Below are 23,379 nucleotides of genomic sequence, written 5' to 3'. Positions count from 1 at the left end.
AACTTGTTCCTCCGTTACGACTCCCCCCTTGGCCACATCTTCTGTTATGCCAGGAAGTAACAACTTGATAAACCATTCAGCTAATAGCTGATCGGGAACGTACGTTTTCACCATCCTACGACGACGACGCCACTCATGTATATGATCAGATATGTGAGTGGCCGTTGTTTTTTTGAAGTTGGTTAAGATTTCCGTTCCCGTTTCATACCTTATCGGTAATTGAAAATGGGTTAAGAATGTCGTGGCTAAGGTGCTGAAATTGTCGAACGAAGCTCTAGGTAATTCAATATACCATTTAGCCGCTGGACCCGTTAACGTCCTCTGAAAGAGGCGAAGCCTTATCGAATCATCGTTTAAGGTGTTTGATGAACACCATAGATGAAAGGTCATCACGTGATTCGATGGATCTTCACCCGGATTTCCATTAAATTTAGGAATGTCCGAAGGAAGTTTGTGAGGAATCGCCGGCCACCAAGGGGCGTAAGCAATTGGATCGTTTGTTAACCGGTGTAAATCGGGTAACTCTAAAGTTGCCACGAATGGTAACTGTTGATTCAGGTTAGGTGAAGCATACCCAGGGTACGATGGAATTGCCTGAGCAGTTGGCCTTTGCATACCAGCATAATGTAATTGATGTTGGTACGACTGATATGGTTGGTGGACTTGACCACTGTAAAGCGGTTGGTTTTGACCATTTTGAATATACAGTTGTCCACTGTTCGCAAAGATCTGCTGCTCAGAACCTTGGTACACTTGCTGGAATTGTGGTTGCTGGTATTGCACCAACCACGGTTGTGAAGCCATGCTTTGTTGCGCTATACTAACTGTTGGACCAAGGTGTGGGGTAATTGTACCCGTTTGGACCTGTGTCGCCCCACCAGTAGGTGATTGTGGTTGAGTCACAGGGTCAAGGGCCTGTTGCATTACAACTTGAGAAATCTGAGGTTGACATACAACAGGCATCGTTTGAACCTGTGACACCGTCACAATAGCCGGTGTGGTCGGGATGTTCGTCATAGGTACACATTGTTGCATAGAATACACAACCCTTGGTTGTTGAGGTAGCATAGGTACACAACCACTTGATGTAACTCCAGTATAACCTGAATACTGTTGTAAACTCCCGTATGGATATCCTCCCGGAGGGGGTAATGAAAGGGCATACTGCCCCCCATACGGTGGCAATCCGGAACTCAAGGGGATTGTTTGTCCTTGGGGACTGGATTGTCCAAATTGTCCTCCAAACGGATCAATCTGGCGAGTTTCAACATAAGAGTTTCCGGATATTATTCCGGAGGAACAAACTGGAACGGACCACACTGTCGAAATAGTCCCTGGGTGGACTCCTTCTAGCGGTTGTGAGCTAGTCGGGACAGATGGTGTGCTGGCAAACATCGTTGGAGTGACGGCAGGGAGTTCTGCTGTCACTGTGTCATTTGACACAGTCCTAGATGTTGACGATTGTTCAGACATTTTGAGTCTATCCAAGAGATTACCTAGCGATTCTACAGGAACTTCTACTGGTGGTAGACTAACTTCTGATGTCGACGGAAATAGAGTGACCCCGACTCCAAAATGTGTTGGAGTACTTGCTTGCGGATCTTCTACAATTTCCTCTATCGCAATCAAACCAGGTGGAAGAGGAAGACCATCAAGTCCGTAAAATATTTCTGGTGCCAAAGAAGGGGTTGAATCGACAACGACAGTTGTTTGAGGAGCAAGACTCTCTGAACCGGTCACAGATGGAACTGGTTCAGTAACGCAAGTATTTGCTCTCAGACTAGGATCAGTGTTACTGTCCCTCTGTGGCTGTTGAACTTCTTCTGTAGAGGCAGGGATTCCAGAAATGTTTGGAGTAACCGGAACCTCCGATGTCGTCGGAACACTTGTTCTAACTTTAAGAGGAGATTTGGAACCGGTTAAACGAGTTCGCTTTGTCCGTACTGTTTTCGATTTTGGAGACAAGACGGTTGACTCGTAAGCCTCCGCGAACGACGGGGTTTCAATTGACTTTCTTCCACGATTGCGGATTACTCGATCAACCAAAATACAAAAGGGGAAAGTGTGTTTCTAAATCAAATGAATTTTTTAGACGCTTTTAGACACAACTTGCTTTTTCACTTTTAAAGAGTCGAGAAAAAGCTAAAGATGACTCTAGTCTCCTTCGATGTTTTAACGAGCCCGAAGTGACAAATGCTCGGATGGACTTTTTCTGTTATAGAGTCTGAAAAAGGCCAAAAGGAACTGCTCTGGAGTTCTAGGCAGAGGGTGTGCCAAACTTTTCACAAAACCGCAGAATACTTTTTAGGGTACGGGCGGTCGATCTTCCTGAATGCTGTGTTCAGTGCATTGCGATCAGTAGGGCGGCCGACACGGCTTCCTAAGGATAAAGGTTTTATGCCTATAGGGGTCTCCCAATATATACGCGACGGTACGTGGGAGCACAATCCGTACTGGCGCTATCGTCCCTCAGGAGGAATCACCCACCATCAACGAGATCGACAGTCACCAGGCTTTACGACGCCGGAACACGTCTCTAGCCTAGACCTCTATGTTGTGCGTTATGTTGCAAAGCGTTGTTAAGTTCATTCAATTTATTTTAGGTTGATCTTTTTAGAAGTTCGCCTTTTGAGGTTCACCACGAGATGTATGATACAATTCCTAAATGCAGTCTAAAGATGATAAGCAAGCTTTATATCTTTTCAACTTATGAAAATCCTAGCTACAAAGGGAAAAGAAAGACACCATCTTTTCTCAAAGAGCAATCAGCACACTCTAATGCACTTTTCCTGAATCAAACATGCAAACTATCAAGATGCAAATGCACAATGTAGGTGTTTGTTTTTCCGCTTTCTTAGTATTGATGCCTACAAAGAAAGCTTTTTGTACAACTTTGAATTTGCTTTTAAATGACAAATACAAACAAGTTTACTTTTTCGAAATCAGAGAGGGTAGAAGAGATTACAACACTTAACGATTTCCGAAACGAATACTTGTTTCGACACTTAAAAGAGACAAACTCAAACCAAAAGCAAAAGTAAATGTATAATCAACTGTAATCAGCCAATGAACTCTCTCCTAAGATCACAATCAGCAGATCTGAATCAAGGGCTACAGGATGGCTATTTCACTCTTGCAAAGGAAAACTATAAATGATGCCACAAACACATAAAAACACTCACAGTCTTTTTGTACAAAAGGAGGCGGAATTTAAGCAGAGAAAAGGAGTTATCAGACTGGTACCTATGCTGGTTACAGGCTGCAAAAATCAGAGATCAAAACAAGGCAAAACAGAGCAGAGAACCCCAGCTGCACAAGGCCTAACTGGATCAGCGCAACCTCAACACAGGGGTTTTGACATTCAGCACAGGTAGCCTTCACGGGACCTGCGTTGAAATGCAGAACCTCTTCACAGGGTCTGCGCTGAAGGAGAAACGAGAGTTTCTCACTGGGTTCTGGGTCACAGATTGCTGATTAATCTACTGTTTCAGGCCAAATCAAAGCAACAAGCAAGGTACAATCAAAGGGATGCTTTGAGGGAGTACTAATATCTATCACAAAGGATCATCAAATCATTTGTGAGTCCATTGTTCAGATCATAGACAAATCCAGTGATTGGATAAAAGCAGCAACTGTCTACTTTGCATCTGAGAATAGCAGATGCAGTTCGATTGTTGTTGTTGAGTCTATGAAACAAACAATGATCGAGACACAAATAAAATGACTAAACATATATCCCCAGTGGAGTTGCCAATTTGTTGTGGGGAAAAATGCCTATGCAGGACGATCCTATCCACCTAAGGTGTGACAGTGCCTTAGCAACAAACAGAGACAGCTATTCTAGTATTCTTCCTTTATGAATTAAGAATGAAGAGAGATAGATGGACTAACCGGTGTCTTCCGTTTGTCCCTCGATCCGGTCTCTCTTCTCTTTGAGGGTTCCCAGCTACTTGCCTTCTCGCTCGCCCAGCTTCAAGAGGTTTCTGCAAGATCACAAGAAGAGAACACTACACAAGACATGGATTCATATTCATAACTAGTTCAGGATTAGAAATAAACTAAACATACTAATGCAATCATACATCAAAGATACATCAGTATATAGGAGAAACCAAGATAGCTTTATTGATGAATAACAAGGTTCAGGAAGAGATACAACCCAGAGGGCTCCAATCTAGCATCTCCTTCCCAGCAAATGGAATTCCTATCTTCACCCCCTTCAAAGCATTAAGCACCCAATGATTCCAATCTCAAACCAACAGCAATTCTTTGCAATAACAAAATTCCAGCCTCTAGATCTCATGGAGGAGAGATCCATATATAGATGTTTGGAGAGAGGATGAGTCAGCTTGAGATCTGACTAGTGTCCTCTCCCTCTGTCAGTTCTTGATTCCACTTGGAGGTTCTTGCTTCCACTTGGAGATTGGGAACCTCTTACTCATCACCAGTCGAATTCACTGAGGCAAGTGTCATTGAGGAAGATTCTGGAAGCTTCCTGGGTCTTGACACCTCTTGGAATGAACTTGCCATTTGTCAAATCTCGCTCAACGCACCCTGGTAGTGCTTCTACCTGCGTTGCAGTGCAGGTAGCCAGTGTTGACTTTGACATTCAGCGCAAACAGCTAGTGGAGCCACTGAATTGATCCCGAATTGACTTGTTTTTGAGCAGTTTCTGGTGGAGAACTTCTGTGAATTGCTGTGGTTTGTTAGCCTTGTTCCTCTAGGGGTAGGAATAACATGTTTAGGGACTTTGGATCCCTTAGATTATGGACATTTCATGCTTATAGCTGTAAGGCACAAAAATGTCTATAACAACACTTTCTCCTCTTGGGAATCTGGATGCATTGCACCTCTCATGTGCAGTAGGTGCACTGCATCGCACTTTCCCTATGTTGCAGGTGCACTGATCAGATAAGACCTCTTCTGCTTCCAGATTTTAGTTTCTTTGTTCACTCTCTTCAGCTTTTTTCAGGAGTTTTGCTGTCTATGATCAATATACCACTATGGAAACTCCCTTCCTTTGCATGATTCCACCTCCATAGTACAAAGAATTGTGAATGTTTTTATGTATTGTGCGCCATTTACAGTTATCTCTTACAAAAAAGTAGCGTAATCAAACTGTCGTATTTTGATTTGGAAGTGTCGCAAGTGTCGTTTTTCAGTCAAAGAAAAGAATCCTATCATTCTTGATGGTCGATTATACAGTTACTCTTGTATTTGATTTGAATTAGTGGTTTTTCAAGTGTCGAAAGTAGTTTTCAACTCAAAATCGCAAAGTGTCGTCATTATCTTCCTTTCGTGTTTTGAAGAAAAATTGTTAGTACTGTCGCTTTGAAAAAATAATTCAGATTTGTACTTAGCATTCTTCTTGTCATTCACACATTAAGAAGGCTGAAAAAAAATACATGCATGTGCATTTTCATTTAGACTACTTGTTGATTTAGGACAGTGCATCTAGTGTGTGCTCTCTGCTCTATGTTGAAAGAATCTCATTTCTCTTTCCTTAGTAGCTAGGATTTTCATTGCAAGAAGAAGATCAAACGATTGTTTATCATCTTAGATTGCATTTTAGGAATTGTATATCTACATCACGTGGTGAACTTGAAAGGAAAACTTCTTAAGATAGATCAACTGTAAAATAAATTCAATGAACATAAAAACACTTTGGAACCTAACTCACAACATCTAGAAGTCTAGGCTAGAGACGTATTCCGACGTCGTAAAGCCTGGTAACTATCGCTTTCATCGTAGGTTGGGTGATTCCTCCTCTTTGAGATGACAAGTGCCAGTACGGACTTGTGCTCCCACGTACCGTCGAGCATATATTGGGAGACCACAAGAGGCTATATCCTTTATCCTTAGGAAGCCGTGTCTGCCGCCCTATCGATCATAATGCACTGAACAGAACATTCAGGAAGATTGACTGTTGTACCATAAAAAGTATTCTGCAGTTTTGTGATTGGTTTGGTAATCCCTCTGTCTAGATTTCCAGAGTAGTCTCTTTCATTCCTTTTAAGACTCCTTAAAGGAAAAGGTCCATCTAAGCACTTGTCACTTCAGGCTCATTAAAAATCAAAGGCGACTAGAGCCATCTTTTGTTTTTTCTCAACTCTTAAAAATTGAAAAAGCAAGTTGTGTCAAAGCGTCTAAAATTCATTTTAATCGTAATAACGTCACTGTTCCCCTCGTTGGTCTTAGGTTAGGAAAATGGAGTCCACCAATCAAGGATTTCCCCTTGGAGGAAATCCTAGTCCTTTCTCCTCTTGGGGAGATGTTGGTGCACCTCATATGGCCACATTGTCACTTCTAGGATTGACGATTGGCTTGCCAATATGGCTCTTCTCGACCTTCGTCGTTTAGAATACCGTGATTCCTGAAAAATCAAGTCAGTAACTAGATGATACTAGAGTTACCCCCCCAACCTTCTACTTCATCCGTTTCTCCCTCTCCTCCTTCCTCTTCACTTGATGAAGTTGGTAAAGCAAAAAATCAAGTAACTAAGAAGGAGAAGAAGGGGAAGGAGAAGAAGGAAAAGAATAAGAAGGAGCCAAAGGCAAAAAGGGGTAACCATGCATCATCTAGCGAAAATACACACACGACATCGTCTAGACCTAAATTTCCATGTGTCATTTGCAAAAGGGACCACTATCATCGAGATTGCCCTTGTATACCTCGGATCTTAAGGGACTGGTCTCCTCGTTTGCACAATCCGGTGTCATCAACCTCTGACAATCATGTTGAAAGCACACCATCAACTAGTGAAAACGAAGTCTCTGGACAGAAAGGAAGATGTAAATTTCCTTGCAAACTGTGCAAAAGCAATCATGCCATCCACCGTTGTCCCTTCCTGGATGAAGCTAAAAGAGTCTTGGATAACCGTCCCGCTTCACCGCTGCGGCTTCCTCCTAGATACAAGAAACTCTTGCCAAGTCCATCGCTACTTGAAAATCCGACCGACACAAATTTATGGTCTGTCGAAGCATCTATCATTGAAGATAAACCCGCTGAATCCATACCAGACGAAAGTCAAAAGGTTGAGGCGGCAGTCGACCCGATCTTTTCTTTAGAAGGTCCATCTTCAGATGATACAATCACCGAAGAGAATGAGAATGACACCGTTCTAATTCTTTTTGTAAACATAGACTCCGATGAACATGGGGGAAATCTACCCATTCCTTTACCGTAGGAAGGAAGTTCGTCAAAGTCATACCCGGCTGTTTATTCGGTCCCACCTCCGAGCAACCTAGTCGTTTCCTTCGATTGGAATCTACTAGGCAGACCCCGTTTACCGGCTAGTGTACCATTCCAAATCATTGTACAAGCTTACAGAATGGTCATGGTCGGTACCATCATAGATGAAGGGGCTTCTGTGAGAATCATTTCCTAAACTACTTGGAAAGCGCTTGGTTCACCATCGCTTATGCCTGAGATGAGAAATCTAACAGGCTTCGACAAAGGAACCAGTCGACCGTTAGGGATCCTTCCAATTTTTCCCATAAATTTGAGAGGGAAAACTGTGTACATTAACATAATGGTAGTCCAAGGACCTTTAGACTACAATCTACTCCTTGGGCGTGACTATATTTATTGCATGGGAGCCATCGTCTCCTCACTCTTTCGAGTAATGTGTTTTCTGCATGAAGGTAGAGTGGTCCAACTCGTAGACCAGCTTTCGTTCACTGGCTCACACATAGCTAATAGTCAAATACTATCCCTAAATGGTCTTTTCATGTAAGGTTTGTCTCATCAATCCCCAATCTGTCCCCCTGAAAAATGTGAGTAATTCGGGGGGTTATGACTGAAACCCAGGGGGCATGCACCCTCGCCTGCTTTAGCAGGAAAACTCTAGGTATAGGGTAGGTTTCCGCGAATGATATATGACTAGTCCGACACCCCTCCGTATAGGAAGATGGGATTAGACTAGAATAAGATAACTCCATTAGAAGGTAGGTCTTTCCCGATAGAACAAATGTTTTGTCTGCAAATTGAAGGGTAACCTAGAAAAGGTAGGCTTTTCCCAATAAAGCAAATGTTTTATCTGCAAATTGAATGGTAACCTAGAAACTCTACTTCACTATACCTGGGGGCATGCAAACCTTTTTACATGCAAGCGAAGGACGACCTTTTATTTTCTTAAGTTTGTAGATTCTCAACCCTTTAAACTCGTAGGATTGGTCGTCCCTAGCTTGCATAAAGAAAGGATCCGGAGCAAAGTTTCGAATGGTGCAAGCTCCCTAAAAATTGAACCTATTGATAAGACATCCTTATTATACGACTGGCACGTCAAGTTTTTATGTGAATTTCAAGCTCTTTAAAAATTAAACCTAAGCAATGACCAAACGTTCCCCCTGAGTTTAAGCTCATTAAAAAATGAACCAACCTCTGGTAAATAACCATTGTGAACGCATTATCATCAGCTTTTCGAGCCTTGGTCATGTTCTTACCATCACCTCCACTCTATTTTAGCTGATCAATCACCTCCATTTGATTTTTTACCCTTTTGAGGAACAACTTCGAAGAGTGATTTTGTTATCCATCCTTGTGACACTGCCGTGATTGGAAAATTCCAAACCTTACCTGGAATCAACTGCTACTTGAAAATATCACTCATTCCTTAAGAAAAAAGTCTCCTTTAAGCTCTTTTCGTCTGACTCGTAAAATATGAAAAGATTTCCGAGTAGTTGGCCTCTCCAGCTCGTTAAAGCTACCGGGAGTGCTATCCCTCCTTTAGATTTTAATATTTTTGGACCTGAGGGATTATTACACAAAAAGATCAAGTGCTTATCTTGTTTGGCTCGTTAAAACTATCAAAAATTCATCCCTTTCATATTATTGTATACTTTTTCGGACTTAAGGGATTACATGATGAAAAAGGATCACTGGAGTTTCCTTTCCATCCCTTTTCAAACTCTCTAAAATTGAAAGAGGACCAAGTTTCCTTTGTCATTAAACTCGTTAAAACCAATAGCAACAAACTTGTCCATGCAGACAAGAACGAGTTTCATTGTTTCTAGGCTTGTTAAAACATAGTGACGGGTTTGCCTGAAGGGAAAATTATAGAACAAGCATATGTTATCCTCCTCAAGCTTGATAAAAATAAAGAGGTACTGGTCAGCAATGACTGGGGAAAATTTGGAAAGAAAACTTGAAGAAACTTTATTGGTAGCGAGTTGCTCTTGAACATGACACTTTCACTCCGTCACCATGATTGAGTCGGGTTGGGTTATTCCGTTCACCAGTCATATTACCATTGGTCCACCGTATCATCCATCTTTGGGGTTAATGCTACCAATCCATTTCAGTGTTGTCGATATGTTCAAGAGAGGTTGATTAGAGAATTCACCAACCCATCTTGTGTCTCATCTGCTGCAATACCTTTACGCTTCATTCTTTCATGACCACCACCCTGAACCCTGTATCATCAGATCGTTTTCACCTCCAAAAGTCATTTGCTCCATTCCGTGTCATAGATGTGGGATTCATTAAGGCCCTCCTACGACGGGTCACTTCTTGTCGACATCAGCTCATTATCCGATAAGTCGACCTAGGAACACCCCTTTCAGTACTTTGAAGCTTGCATGCCTCAATGGCAAGTTTCTCACTTTCGGTGATAGGTTTACATCAATGGCTTTCGACCGAGATATTTTATGTGGTGTTCGACGCCAAGTCACATTTTCACACCACGCGAATTGTACTGTCATACCTTGAGGGTCATCATCATCATCGGTGATTCCTCTCGTGCCTGTTAACAGCTTACATCATTAGCTGGTAATCAGGCGATGTATTTCCATGTTCGACTCCAAAACATTTTTTCACATGGATTGAATTGTACTTCGGGTGAAGATTGGATGAGTTTGAAGACCTCGGATCTAGTTTCATCCATCTGGGCTGCGATATATTCAGGAAAATAAAGACATCAAATGTACATCATTGCTGCACAGATGATCATCCGAATCAAAGGATGATGGCTCTATCAAAATCATCAGTCTGCCATAGAGACGGTTGTCTGTCCTATGTACATGAAAATGAATTTATAAAGTTGAGCATGGGAATGCCCGCCTCAGCTAGATCGTGAAAATGTTATGAAGATAATGTATTGTATTGTATCTCATTACAGGTTGTCTTCCAGTTAGAAAAACCTCAGATCCTCATGATAAAGCATTTCACCCGACATCAAAAGATTAACGACCTCATGCTTTAGGGGGCAACTGTTATAGACATTTTTGGGCACTGCAACCCCAATCATACATGTCCACAAAACAAGGGCTTCTGAGTCCCTAAAATTGTTGTTTCATGCCCTAAAGGAACAAGGTCAGCTGATTACATCATCTCCCAGAAGTTCTCCACAGAAAACTACTCAGAACTAGTCAAAACTAGACCATACAGGTTGCTCAGTGCTAAGGGTGCGATGCATCTCACCTACCCAGTGTAAAAGGTGCGATGCATACTGGAAAGCCCTTCTGTAGGGTGCGATGGGTGAGAATGGACAAATGGCAGAGACAGTTTGCAAGGTGGATGATCATGGAATCTTCCAGAAACTTCTCCTGTGACACTTGCCTCTCTGAATTCGCCCAGGGATGAGTAAGAGATCATCAATCTCCAAGTGGAATCAAGAACTATCAGAGAGAAGACACTAATAAAAATCCCAGAAGCTAACTCACCTCCCTGCAATCATCTATATATGGATCCCTCATCCCAGAGATCCAAAGGCTGGAATTTTGTATCTTGTAAGGAAGTGTTGTTGGTTTCCTAATGGAATATCATAGTGTTGGGTGATCTATGCTTTTCATGAGGTGAAGAAGGGCTTTCATGCTGGGAGGATGACACTGGCTCAGATCAATGGGTTGTAATCCTCTCTTTTAATCTTCACATCAATAAAGCTATTCAAGTTTTCCTCCACATTCTTGTATGTCTAATAGTATATGCATTTGTGTGGTCAATATATATCTAGTCCTATATTTCTTATTATTGTAGATCTCTGCACTTTGAAGGTATTATGCTGCTTTGACTTTACAGGTACTCTTTGAAGCGGAGTGGTCAAGGGAGAAGCAGCAAAGACTTGTCGGTGAGGAGAAGGAACAAGCAAGGAACCGAGCAAAAAATTGAGGTTGGTATTCTTTGATCCTTTTTTATCTACTTCTCATAAAGGAAAACGAAAGTAACTTTAATCTGTTTGTTTCTAAGATATCTACCCGTCTTAGTGGGACTAGCAGCTCTGCATAGACACTAGATTTCCCGATAACAGAGATGTGTGAAATAATAGAGGAGATAAATTGACTTGTAATTCCTTTTTAATAATAATATCATAGTCTCATAAAAGATAATAATAATATTAATAATATTGAGAATTCAATCAAGATTGAACAATTAAGATTGATTAATGATAAGTTAATTTGTTTTTCTTCAACTTCGCTTAATTACCAATTTATGTAAAGTGATTTACCATTTTTGGAAAGTTGTGCTTGAGATGCTGGACATGACTTTCTATTTTTAGAAAGTTATTCCAGAATTGTGAGAATGAAATTTTATTTAAGGAAATTCATCCATGAGTGGTAATTTTTTTTTTTTTTTTTTTTTTTTTTTTTTTTTTTTTTTTTTTTTTCTGGAGAATAGGGATTCCGCACCCCAATTTCATGCATCTCCATGCCTTAGTAGATTGAGGACTCCGCGCCCTGATCTACTCCAAAGATCCAAGCTTCCACAACTTGATATTTTTAAATATTCAGGACTCCATGCCCTAAATATACAAGACTCCACATCTTTATCTTTCTTGGATTTAGGACTCCATGCCCTAATTTCCATGCCCTCTCATCTACTGTGCTTTGAAACTTTGTATTTCTCCTTATGGTACTGATTGTGAGATTTTACCCATCTGATGGTTCGCTAGTAAGGCCTTGTTCAAAGACCTGCACACATTACAATCTCATAGATCAAAGGAATCAAATGAATTTAATAATGAAATTAACTTAATCACATTTTACCCAGAATGGTGCATGGCTTCCACAATCATTTTGGTTTTGAAGAAATGACTTCCACAATCATTCATAATTGAACATTCTTGTTGGAAAATGACTAGGTACCCTACCACATCCTGCTTAGTACAATATTAGACATATATAATCACACAAATAATGTATCATCCATAAAACATAATTAATCATCTATTCCACATAACCATGAGAATCCATGGGTATATGTGTCTCAATCTTGGATCACCATCCATGTCATACACCTGCTTCATAAATCAGATACAAATAGAAAAACATATGTATAACATTTTACTTAACCAAAACCATCTAATACAGATAATCAGTGATGCCACATATAAGAGGAAATATAAATATATAAAACATTGTTCCCCAATCCAGTGATCAATCTATCATACATAAACATAAAAGGAAATATAACTATGTATGTAAAACATTATTCCTCAATCAAGTGATCAACCTATCATATATCTATAACCCTTGATAGGAGTGACAAAAATATACTAGAAAAATAGGACACTACATCCATTGTAAAGACTCCGCGATTTGTGGGCATGGAGCACAAAGTCATAATAGAGTCACAGGGTTATCTACCCTTGTTTTTTTTAATTTAATGTCAGCTTGAAAGATCCACCCATGGTCCGCGGACCATGGGATTGTATAAATAGAGCAAGGCTCTAAGTGTAAAAGATAGAAAATATAATAGAAGGATGATGAGTCTAAGAGGTTGAGTCGAAGTGTAAAGTGTGTCTTTGGTCGTACAGTAGGAGAAGGCTCTGCAGCTGAGTGCGCAGAGGCCTAGTAGTCCACAACTTAGTGCGCAGACTCCTGCAGCTAAGTGTGTAGGGCAGGTCAAGTCTGTAATCATTGAAAACATCAATAAAGAGAATTTTTATCATATTTATGTGTATCTTTTCCTATTTAATGTATTATTGGGTATAAATTGCAAGTGTATTGTTTATTTGTTGCCCAAACTCATATGAATGTGTTGTATAACGAAATATAACATAAGGCATCCATTTATGTGAAGATAACTAACTGTTGAAGGAAGATAAGTAAGATCTCAGGTGGGACTTAGGGAAATAATGCAGAGCGTTGCTCTAGTAGCGGGGAAGCCCCACAACCCCTAGGAAGGGATATGCGAAGGAGAATATATCAGGGCACAAGGGACAAGGAAGTGCATGAAGTAAATTGTGCAAAGGGACTAGCAGCTGGACCAATTCAACCTCTCAGACATCTCAAGGATGCAAAAACCTGGTTCCAGAACCCCCCCATACTACTTCGGGTGACACCTCACTCTGTGCTCCGCATACTATTGCTGAAAGGGCTAGTAGTACAGGGATTTGTTTGGCTAGTTAACTCTGAACCTAGGTCAGGCCTCAACAAGCCAACAACCATCGCTCACACATTCAGATCTTCTCATTTTCATGTTGCCCTTGGGAAGATATAGGATTCCTCGGGAAGATATAGGATTCCTTGGCCCAGATCTAGCTCTTCCTGGCATGCACTTCGCATTTATAGATCTCAGGTATCAACCTTAGCTCCAGAAATTTCACAGAGGTAGCTAGTTCCTGGCTCCAACTGTGCACTGCGTAGGTCCAAGAGCCATTCTGAAGCCTTGGCCACTGGGATTGTGTAATGTGCAATCCTAGCCAGCGAAGCCAGACTTAACTACGGATTGTGTAGTTCCAGTCAGTATCACCTCCTCACTGACAGTTGGGACTTTGCAATGCATAGATCCAATTGACAATCCCTCACCTAAGAAACCCATAATTGCATAATCTTGCCCAACAGTTTCAAAGTTTATTGTTTGTTCTGTCTTGAAGTGCTTTCAATTTGAGGATAGCATTTGCATGCCATGAGTTTCCTCTTTGTCTCCAAGTACATCATTTGTTGAGTGGCTTTTGAGAATTACAGGTAACATGGCTTCCAAGAGGTTTGCATCAAACGGTATTGTCAAGAGCATCCCTTGGGATGTAGTTAAATAGGTGTCAATGAACTTGCTAGTCTATCTAGACACACTATTGTTCATAGAGAAGGACATGAAGATAACATGGCAGGAAATTAAGGATATCTTTGCAGGAAACTTCAAGGACGATCTAGAAGATCTACATGTCTATGTCAACATCCACGAGTCTGGCTTTTATAAGGTTGCATGCAGGTACCCCGCCTTCCCATGTGCATACATCATTCACTATATTACCTCACATGCCGATCCTAAGATGATGACATTGAGAATTTCCAATGGAACATAGCTTTCTACCTTCATGGTGGAAAAATATCATCAAATGTATCACTTGCCACAGTCTGTGAACCACATGGATGCACTTTTCTATACCCCCAACAGTAATGTGAACACTAGAGACATCATGAAGCATTGCGTGAAAGATTCATTGAAGTTCAGGTTGACACCCAATCATGTCTACAATACTAAGTCACTCAAAAAGGCCTACAAAATCTTGATCATATTTGCATGTCACTTGTATGATCAAGAGAGCACAGAGACCTTTCCACAAAATTGGGTGGTTGTGTTGGACCAGTTGGAAAATGAAGGAAGGTCATTCAACTGGTCAGATATGTTGTCTCTTCAGCTAAAAGTGCATGTGACTAATGCTTGGAATCCACCCAAGGATGATAAAGTGAGATTCTATATGTCTGCGTACCTACTTGATGCAATTTGTGCCTAGCACCAATTTCCTGGCATGCGTTGGAAATGGACACCATCAGAGAATGTTGTGAACATTTATTTTCAAGTTTATGTTTGATTGCAGCTACCGAGGAGTCATGGCGAGGCTATCTGACCATTTCATCATCTTGATTTACAAGTTTATATTTGAGTAGGATCCACCTTACATTTCCCAAGAAACGATGTAGGCATTACTTAACATTGCAGATTGGTATGCCTCACCCGGTGACACCTTCATTAGTATGTTTGGCGAAGAGAAGCGTTCGCATGTGCTACCAAGGTTTGTCATGGATAAGTTGGTCATGCAAGAGGTTTCATATCACATCTCCATAGGGTTATCAGTAGGAATGCACAGGAGGAAGAAGGCACCATGGCCTTCTCTTCCTTTGCGGATTGAATTGTACGAGATCCAAAGCTTGAAGGATGCGGATGCCAAGGCCAAGGACTTAAAAAAGTTTGACTTCAGCACCATGGACTACAATCTGTATGATCCCCACTGTATATACAAGAACCACTGTGTGAATGTGTATTATCCATGGATCCATGTGACAGTTCATTGGGCAGAGGAAGATCCTTGGAGGTACTGTTACAACTCCTCTAGGCCTAATGAACTAGTCAATATGGCTATAGAATGGAAAGGTTCTCTATAGGCAGCAGCATCACAGGAAGAAGCTACATTAGTAGCAATGAGCAACAAACTAGTGCAGGACAAAGGCAAGAGGAATATTTTTTAGAACCCAGAGGTTGAGCAAAGCTATAGGTTTAGAGAAGAGCCTCTTGTTGAGAGAGTAGATTTGGAAGTGGAGGTAAAGAGGAAACAATGAATAAAGAGAGTAGAACAAAGGAAGAGAGAGAAGAAAAGGTTGGAGGATGCAGAGAGGAAGTTGCAAGAAACAAGGAAGAAGTTGAAAGAAGAGCAGGCGCTAAGAAGGAGAGAGAGGGGAGAGAAGCAGAAATAGGAATAGGAATAAGGGCAAAGCACGATGATAAAACAAATTGCACCCATACAAGTTTAGGAGTCAGAAAATCCAACAGATAAGGAAGAGGGTGAGCAGGTGTAGGCTTTGGAACTTTCTTAGCATATTGAGAAAATGGTTGAAGCAAAGGACATGGAGTTGGAACAGGAGCCACAGGACCAAGATACTGACCTCATGCCAAGAACATTCGAGCTCACCCCTTAGTCTCCACCACCTTTGAAATCAGACCCAGTCTCGAGTGACATAGGAGAGGTTTTTCTCTTTGATGATGATTTGGTGATGGATGTGTACAATCTGTCATTTAATGAGTTACTTGAGAGGATTGTACAGGTGTGGAGAAAGAATCTCCTAGATGATCATGTGTCACCTGCTGATATGGAGGAAAGGGTGATTGCGTCAGATGTTAGGAAACATCTAGCTACCTTTTCGGATGCCTCTAAGGCTTACGCAAAATCCATGAGCTCAACTACCAAATTCTTGTTAGCAGAGAATGATTAGATGGAAAAGGACTTGCAAGAGGCCAGGCAGAGTGCAAAACAATCCGTAGGGTCTACTATGGAAAATATGAGAGAAGTGATACTTATTGAAGTATCGACTCTAGAGACCACCATGCTGAAACTTTATGAAAAAATTGTCACCGTGCATAAGGTAGTTTTCCATTTGTATGGTTTTCAGCAGCGTTGCATGAAGATTGTGCAAACTCTCAAGGACATACATGTTGTTATTGCACATGTACAAGAGTGGGAAATGAGGTACAATGGAGCCCCTTTTTTCTTGCAAAAGATAATGAAGTCGTAGGTATAGCTAGACAAAGCACGGATCCAGATGTTGATCTGAAACTATGAGAAACTCTGTCTGCTCATCACTATCATTGAGGCTTCCTATGCGTGGTTGTTCATGAGTCTCGATTTCATGGTGATGACACATAGGATCCCTTCAATCGTTTCCCTCACGCAAGACATTAAGAAGAACCAAGTCCAGCTAGAGTTTGACAAGCACATGGATCAGTTGATGCAGGAGGCCATGAGCAATGACTTGTAGTTGAGCGCAGAAAACATGCAGAAGTACATCGGTGGTCCAACAACACTTTGGACAATGATGTGCATGCTTCAAGATGAGTTGGACAAAGGTTCCAAAATCATATGCCTAGAATCCATGGAGACAAGAGTGTGTTTCCAGAAAGACATCACCAAATAGTATGGAGACACCATAACCCATTACCAATCTTGGTATCAGTTCTTCAGTGAAGACCATCAAGAGGATGTTGCCGAGTTGGTCTTCCCCAAGATTCTGAGTGATGGTGTTAGTCTTGTTGGGATTACTCAAGCCTATTTTGTCCCACATAGGTATATGTGGAAATTGTATTATAGTTTGTAAATATATTGTAAGTGAAAGTCAAAGTGTCATTAGTGGAATGTGAACAGTCACTATGTAATGTAAAGAGTTATTTGTAAAGGAGTGTAAGGGTCATGAGGGTAGTCCAAGAGTCAAAGGGGAATTTCAAGGGTCACCCCACCATTTTTTATATATAGAAACTCATAACTCATAGTACAGGATTTTGGGATCCAATCTTTTGGCTAGGCTTAGGCTTAGAGAAGGCTTGGGAGTATTGTGATGAGCCTTGGCTTCTCCATAGCATAGAGCGAGTACATTTCTTTGGAGGAGCAGGCGGTAATGACTGTAATGTTCCACTATTTGGGCTAGTGGCTGTTAGGCCCCTATACTACTAGTGTAACCCCTTATTGTTATTAGTATAACCCACTTATTATATTGATGTACCCATGTAGTGCCCATATTGTTACTATTGTGCCCCATAGAAGCCCACTATTGTTATTATTGTGCCTTTATATTATTATTGTTAAGTCGGCTGAATTATGTTGTGACTCCTTAGACTCCTATATATAGAAATGAGGTTTTTTCATTTGAATCATCCAAGAATTGTTCATTTATGTAATGTAAAGGAGGTTGCCCCCTCGAAGAGGCTGAATTATAAGGCGTTGATCTATCTTTTCTATCTTTTCTTGAGCTGGTTTCATAACATTTGGTATCAGAGCTTTGGATTCGAGGGTTTCGCTGCTCCAAACAGGTCATCGTGGAATTTTCGCTATAACTTTTTCTTCTGTGATGTTTCAGAAGTCGTAAAAAAACCCATTTGAGAAGAAATCACTCTGAACCTTGGGTTTGAATTTTAGAGCTTTTCACGCGATATTTGCGGAGATATGATCTGAGGAAGTTGGTCTTTTTGCAGACTCCTGAATTACGTTTAAAACAGGTGACCTAGGGAAAATCGTTATAACTTTCTCTCTGGGGATCAGATTGAAATTTCGTAAGAAGGTACAGAAACAGGACGGACTGTAGTTTGGTTTTATATATTTTTTAGATCCAAAGGTCGAAATAGTGACACGTGGAACTTCATACAAGTTTGATCTTCTGGAAAGGTCTATAATCAGGTCATCTTGGGAGATTGTGCATAACATTTTCTTAGAGAATCCAATTTGGATTAGACTAGTGGCATTGGAAAGAGGACACAAAGGGCTACTATAACTAACAATTTCAGAACTTAAAGATCCAAAAGTACAGAATTACAGTCGTTTCAATGTCGAGCTCCTAAAATCAAGAAAAAGCAAGATGAGGAAGTTTGATGGCAAGGATCCGGTAAATTGGATACTTTAGATGGAGCAATATTTTGATCTACATGGTGTACAACTGTTACAGAAGGTATGTATTGCATCTTCATATTTAGAACCAGATCAATTTTTATGGTACGAAGGGCTTTGTTCTCGTAAACAACTTGTTACGTGGTCAATTTTCACGAAGGAAATGATAGCACATTATGAGGATATAAAGAGCAACACCTTCTTTAGAGCAACACCACAACAATTGGAAAGAGTAAAAGGGCTTTGTGACATAGTGGAAAGCAAAATTATGGAAACCAGGAAGTGTACCCCTGACAACTATAAAGATGGAAGTGTTGTTTCTCCTAGCCTTCCACAACCTACAAGGGTTACACCACAACAATTGGAAGAAAAAAGAGAAAAAGGGCTTTGTTATAGTTGTGATAGAAAATGCACTAAAGGTCATAAGTGTGCTGAGAAGAAATTATTTTACATAGAATATGAAGAGGAGGAAGAAAAGGATCAAGAAAGATCAAAAGAAGAAGATATACGCCAGGACCCCACCCCAGAGAAAGAAGAAATGAATCAGACCATATCTTGTAAAGCATTGGCAAGAATTACCATTCCTCAAACTCTCAAGATAGAAGGACATATCAAGAAGAAAAAGGTGCAAGAAGTGAAAGATCATATCGAGAAAGAAGAAATGAATCCAACCATATCTTGTAATTCATTGTTCGAAATTACCACTCCTCAAACTATCAAGATAGAAGGACATATCAAGAAGAAAAATGTTCAAGAAGTGAAAGATCACATCGAGCATCAAGAAATGAATCCTACCATATCTTGTAAAGGATTGGAAGAAATTACCACTCCTCAAACTCTAGAGATAGAAGGACATATGAAGAAGAAAAAGGTTCAAGCAGTGAAAGATCACATCAAGCATCAACAACAAGTTCTCCAACTTTTAAAGGATAATGTCACTTCGGTGCAAAATCAAATGAAACAACAGGTAGATCAACATCGTAGTGAAAAATGTTTTGATGTAGGTGATTGGGTATTTTTACTGCTACATCTCAAGCAAGCTATTTATGAGAAGGAAATGTTGGCAATACTACATGATGGTGACCTTACCGAATGGGAAGACTCTTCAAGTATGAGGATGTGGAAGCATTGTTTTGTGCTATTTATATTATCCAACCAGATTGGATAAACAAAGCAAGGGAAGAATGGAAGAAGGACGAAGAAGTATGGCAACTTATTCAAAAGTTGCAAAAGATCCCAATTCAAACAATATTGCCAAAAATTGAAGAGGAAGGAAAATTCAGATTAGAACCTGGGGTAGTCACAGAAACAAGAACCTGACAGCTATGAAATCGATCAATTTCAGAGTATCTCATCAAGTGGAAGAACTTACTCGCTGAAGATTCCACATGGGAGGACAAGAATTTTATATAGAAGCATCAAGAACTACTCAAGCATTGAGGACAACGCTTTTTGAAGGATAGGGGCATGTTAGGCCCCTATACTACTAGTGTAACCCCTTATTGTTATTAGTATAACCCACTTATTATATTGATGTACCCATGTAGTGCCCATATTGTTACTATTGTGCCCCATAGAAGCCCACTATTGTTATTATTGTGCCTTTATATTATTATTGTTAGGTCGGCTGGATTATATTGTGACTCCTTAGACTCCTATATATAGAAAGGAGGTTTTGTCATTTGAATCATCCAAGAATTGTTCATCTATGTAATGTAAAGGAGGTTTCCCCCTCGAATAGGCTGAATTCTAAGGCGTTGATCTATCTTTTCTATCTTTTCTTGAGCTGGTTTCATAACAGTGGCTATCAATGGTGTATATATGGTTCGAACTTCAATTAATAATGTAACTGAGCCAACACATTTTCATGCATATGTTTTTATTGTAGTTGGACTAATCTGGTTGCTTTAGAAATGTATGTTGTTTAACTTACGCATTTTTGTATGAACTATTTTGTATGCAATTGTATGAATATTGTTAAAGGCGTGTTGTTGGATTAACCCATTGTTATCGAGAAAACTAGTGTCCATTCAGAGCTACTAGTCCCACTAAGACAGGTAGCTATCTTAGAAACAAACATATTAAAGTTACTTGTGTTTTTCTTTTTGAGAGATAGATGAGAGAGAAGCAGAGAGCACCAACCTCAGTCTTTCGCTAGTCTCCTTGCTTGTTTCCTCTCTCCTTTGATGAAGATTTTGCCACTCCTTTCTCGCTTTTCCCGCTTCAAAGAACACCTGTAGAGTCAAGGCAGCAAAATACCATCAAAGCATAGAGATCTATAACCATAAACAATGTAGGATAAAATGTACATTAACCATACAAATGCATATAAAAATACAAGATTTAGAGATATACAAGCATATGGAGGAAAACTCAAATAGTTTATTGATAGAAGTAGTAGAAGAGAGGATTACAACCAAGCTGTCTAATCCAGCATCATCCTCCCAGTATGAAAGCCCTCTTCACCTCATACAAAGCAAGATCACCCAACAATGTCTTCAAAGAGAAACCAACAACACTTCCTTGCAAATTACAAAATTCTAACCCCTGGATATCTTGGATGAGGGATCCATATATAAATGTTTATAGGAGAGTGAGTCAGCTTCTGGGATATTGATTAGTGTCATTTCATTGATAGTTCTTGGTTCCACTTGGAGATTTTAGATCTCTTACTCATCCTTGGGCGAATTCAGAAAGGCAAGTGTCATATGAGCAGTTTCTAGATGATTCTCTGGGTTTCCACCTAGCAAAATTCTTTTTCCATTTGTCTACTCTCGCTCATCGCACCCTACAGAAGGGCTTTCCAATATGCATCGCACCCCCCATGTGTAATAGGTGAGATGCATCGCACCCTATGTATGGAGCAGTCTGTATGGTCCTGTTTTGACCAGTTCTGAGTAGTTTTTCATGGAGAACTTCTGGGAGATGATGTAATCAGCTGACCTTGTTCCTTTAGGGTATGAAACAACACTTTTAGGGGTTTAGCAGCCCTTGGTTTATGGACATATGTGGTTGGGTTTGCAGTGCCCAAATATTTCTATAACAGTTGCCACCTAAAGCATGAGGTCGTAAATCCTTTTGATGTCGGGTGAAATGCTTTATAATGAGGATCTGAGGTTTTTCGAACTGGAAGGTGACCTGTAATAAGATACAATACAATAAATTATCTTCATAATATTTTCATGATCTAGCTGAGGCGGGCATTCCCATGCTCAGCTTTATAAATTCACACTCATGTACATAAGATATACAATCATCTATGTGGCAGACTGATGATTCTAGTAGAGCCATCATCCTTTAGTTTGGATGATTATCTGTGCAGCTGTGATGTAAATTTGATGCCTTTATTTTCCTGAATATATCGTAGCCCAGATGGATGAAACTATATCTGGGGTCTTCAAACTCGTTCAATATTCACTCCAAGTACAAGTCGATCCATGTGAAAAGATGTTCTGATGTCGAACATGGAAAGACATCACCTGATTACCATCCAATGATGTAAGTTGTTAACAAGCGCGAGAGGAATCACTGATAATGATGATGACCCTTAAGGTACTATAGTACAATTCACGTGGTTTGAATACATGAGTTGATGTCGAACACCACATAAAATCTTTTGGTCGAAGGCCATTGACGTAAACATGTCGCCGGAAGTGAGAAACTTGCCATTAAGGCATGCAAGCTTCAAAGTACTAAAAGGGTTGTTCCTAGGTGAACTTCTTGGATAATGAGCTGATGTCGACAAGAAGTGAACCATCGTAGGAGGGCCTTAATGAATCCCACATCTACGACACGGAATGGAGCAAATGATTTTGTGGAGGTGAAAACAATTTGATGATATAAGGTTTAGGGTGGCGGTCACGAAAAATGGAGAGTGAAGGTATTGTAGCGGATGAGACGTTAGCTAGGTTGGTGAATTCTCTGAGTGACTTCTCTTGAACGTATCGGAAACACTGAAATGGGTTGGTAGTGTTAACCCCAAGGTGGATGGTACGGTGGACCAATGGTGATATGACCGGTGAACGGAATAACCCAACCCAACTCAATCATGGTGATAGAGTGAAAGTGTCATGTTCAAGAGTGACCTGCTACCAATGAAGCTATTCAAGTTGTATTCCCTTTTTCCCCAGTCGTTGCTAACCAGTACCTCTTTATTTTTGTCAAGCTTGAGGAGGATAACATATGCTTGTTCTATAATTTTCCCTTCGGGAAAACCCATCGCTATGTTTTAACGAGCCTAGCGACAATGAAACTCTCTCTTGTCTGCATGGACAAGTTTGTTGCTATTGTTTTAAAGAGTTTAATGACAAAGATAACTCGATCCTTTTCAATTTTAGAGAGTATAAAAAGGGACGTAAAGGCAACTCCAGTGGTCCTTTTTCGTAATGTAATCCCTTAAGTCCAAAAAAGTGTAAAATAATACGAAAGGGATGACTTTTCGATAGTTTTAACGAGCTTAACAAGACAAGCGCTCGATATTTTTGTGTAATAATCCCTCAGGTCCAAAAAGATTAAAATCTAGAGGAGGGATGGCACTTCCGGTCGCTTTAATGAGCTAGAGAGGCCAATTTCTCGGCAATATTTTCATATTTTATCAGTCAGATGAAAAGAGCTTAAAGGAGACTCATTTTTTTAGGAACAAGTGATTTTTTTGGATAGCCACTGGTTCCAGGTAAGGTTTGGAACTTTTCAATCACGACAGTGTAAATAAGGTGGCTAATAGAATCACTCGTTGCAGTTGTTCCTCAAAAGGGTAAACAATCAAATGGAGGTGTATGATGGGCTAAAAAAGAGTGGAGGTGATGGTAAGAACACAACCAAAGTTCAAAAGCTGATAGTCATGCAATTAAAATGGTTATTTACGAGAGGTGGGGTTCATTTTTTAATGAGCTTGAACTCTATGGAAACACTTGCTCATTGCTAGGTTTATTTTTTAACGAGCTTGAACTTCGTGTAAAACTGCTCATGGCGAGGTTTATTTTTTAACGAGCTTGAACTTTGCGTAAAAATTCTCGTGCCAGTCATAAATTAAGGATGTCTCTCATTAAACGGTTCATTTTTTAGGAAGCTTG

Source organism: Pinus tabuliformis, chromosome 3_1, assembly GCF_031772625.1.
Source record: "Pinus tabuliformis cultivar Carrire ecotype Pingquan chromosome 3_1, CPIR1, whole genome shotgun sequence".
NCBI classification, from domain to species: domain Eukaryota; kingdom Viridiplantae; phylum Streptophyta; class Pinopsida; order Pinales; family Pinaceae; genus Pinus; species Pinus tabuliformis.
Note: the sequence above shows the minus strand (reverse complement) of the source record.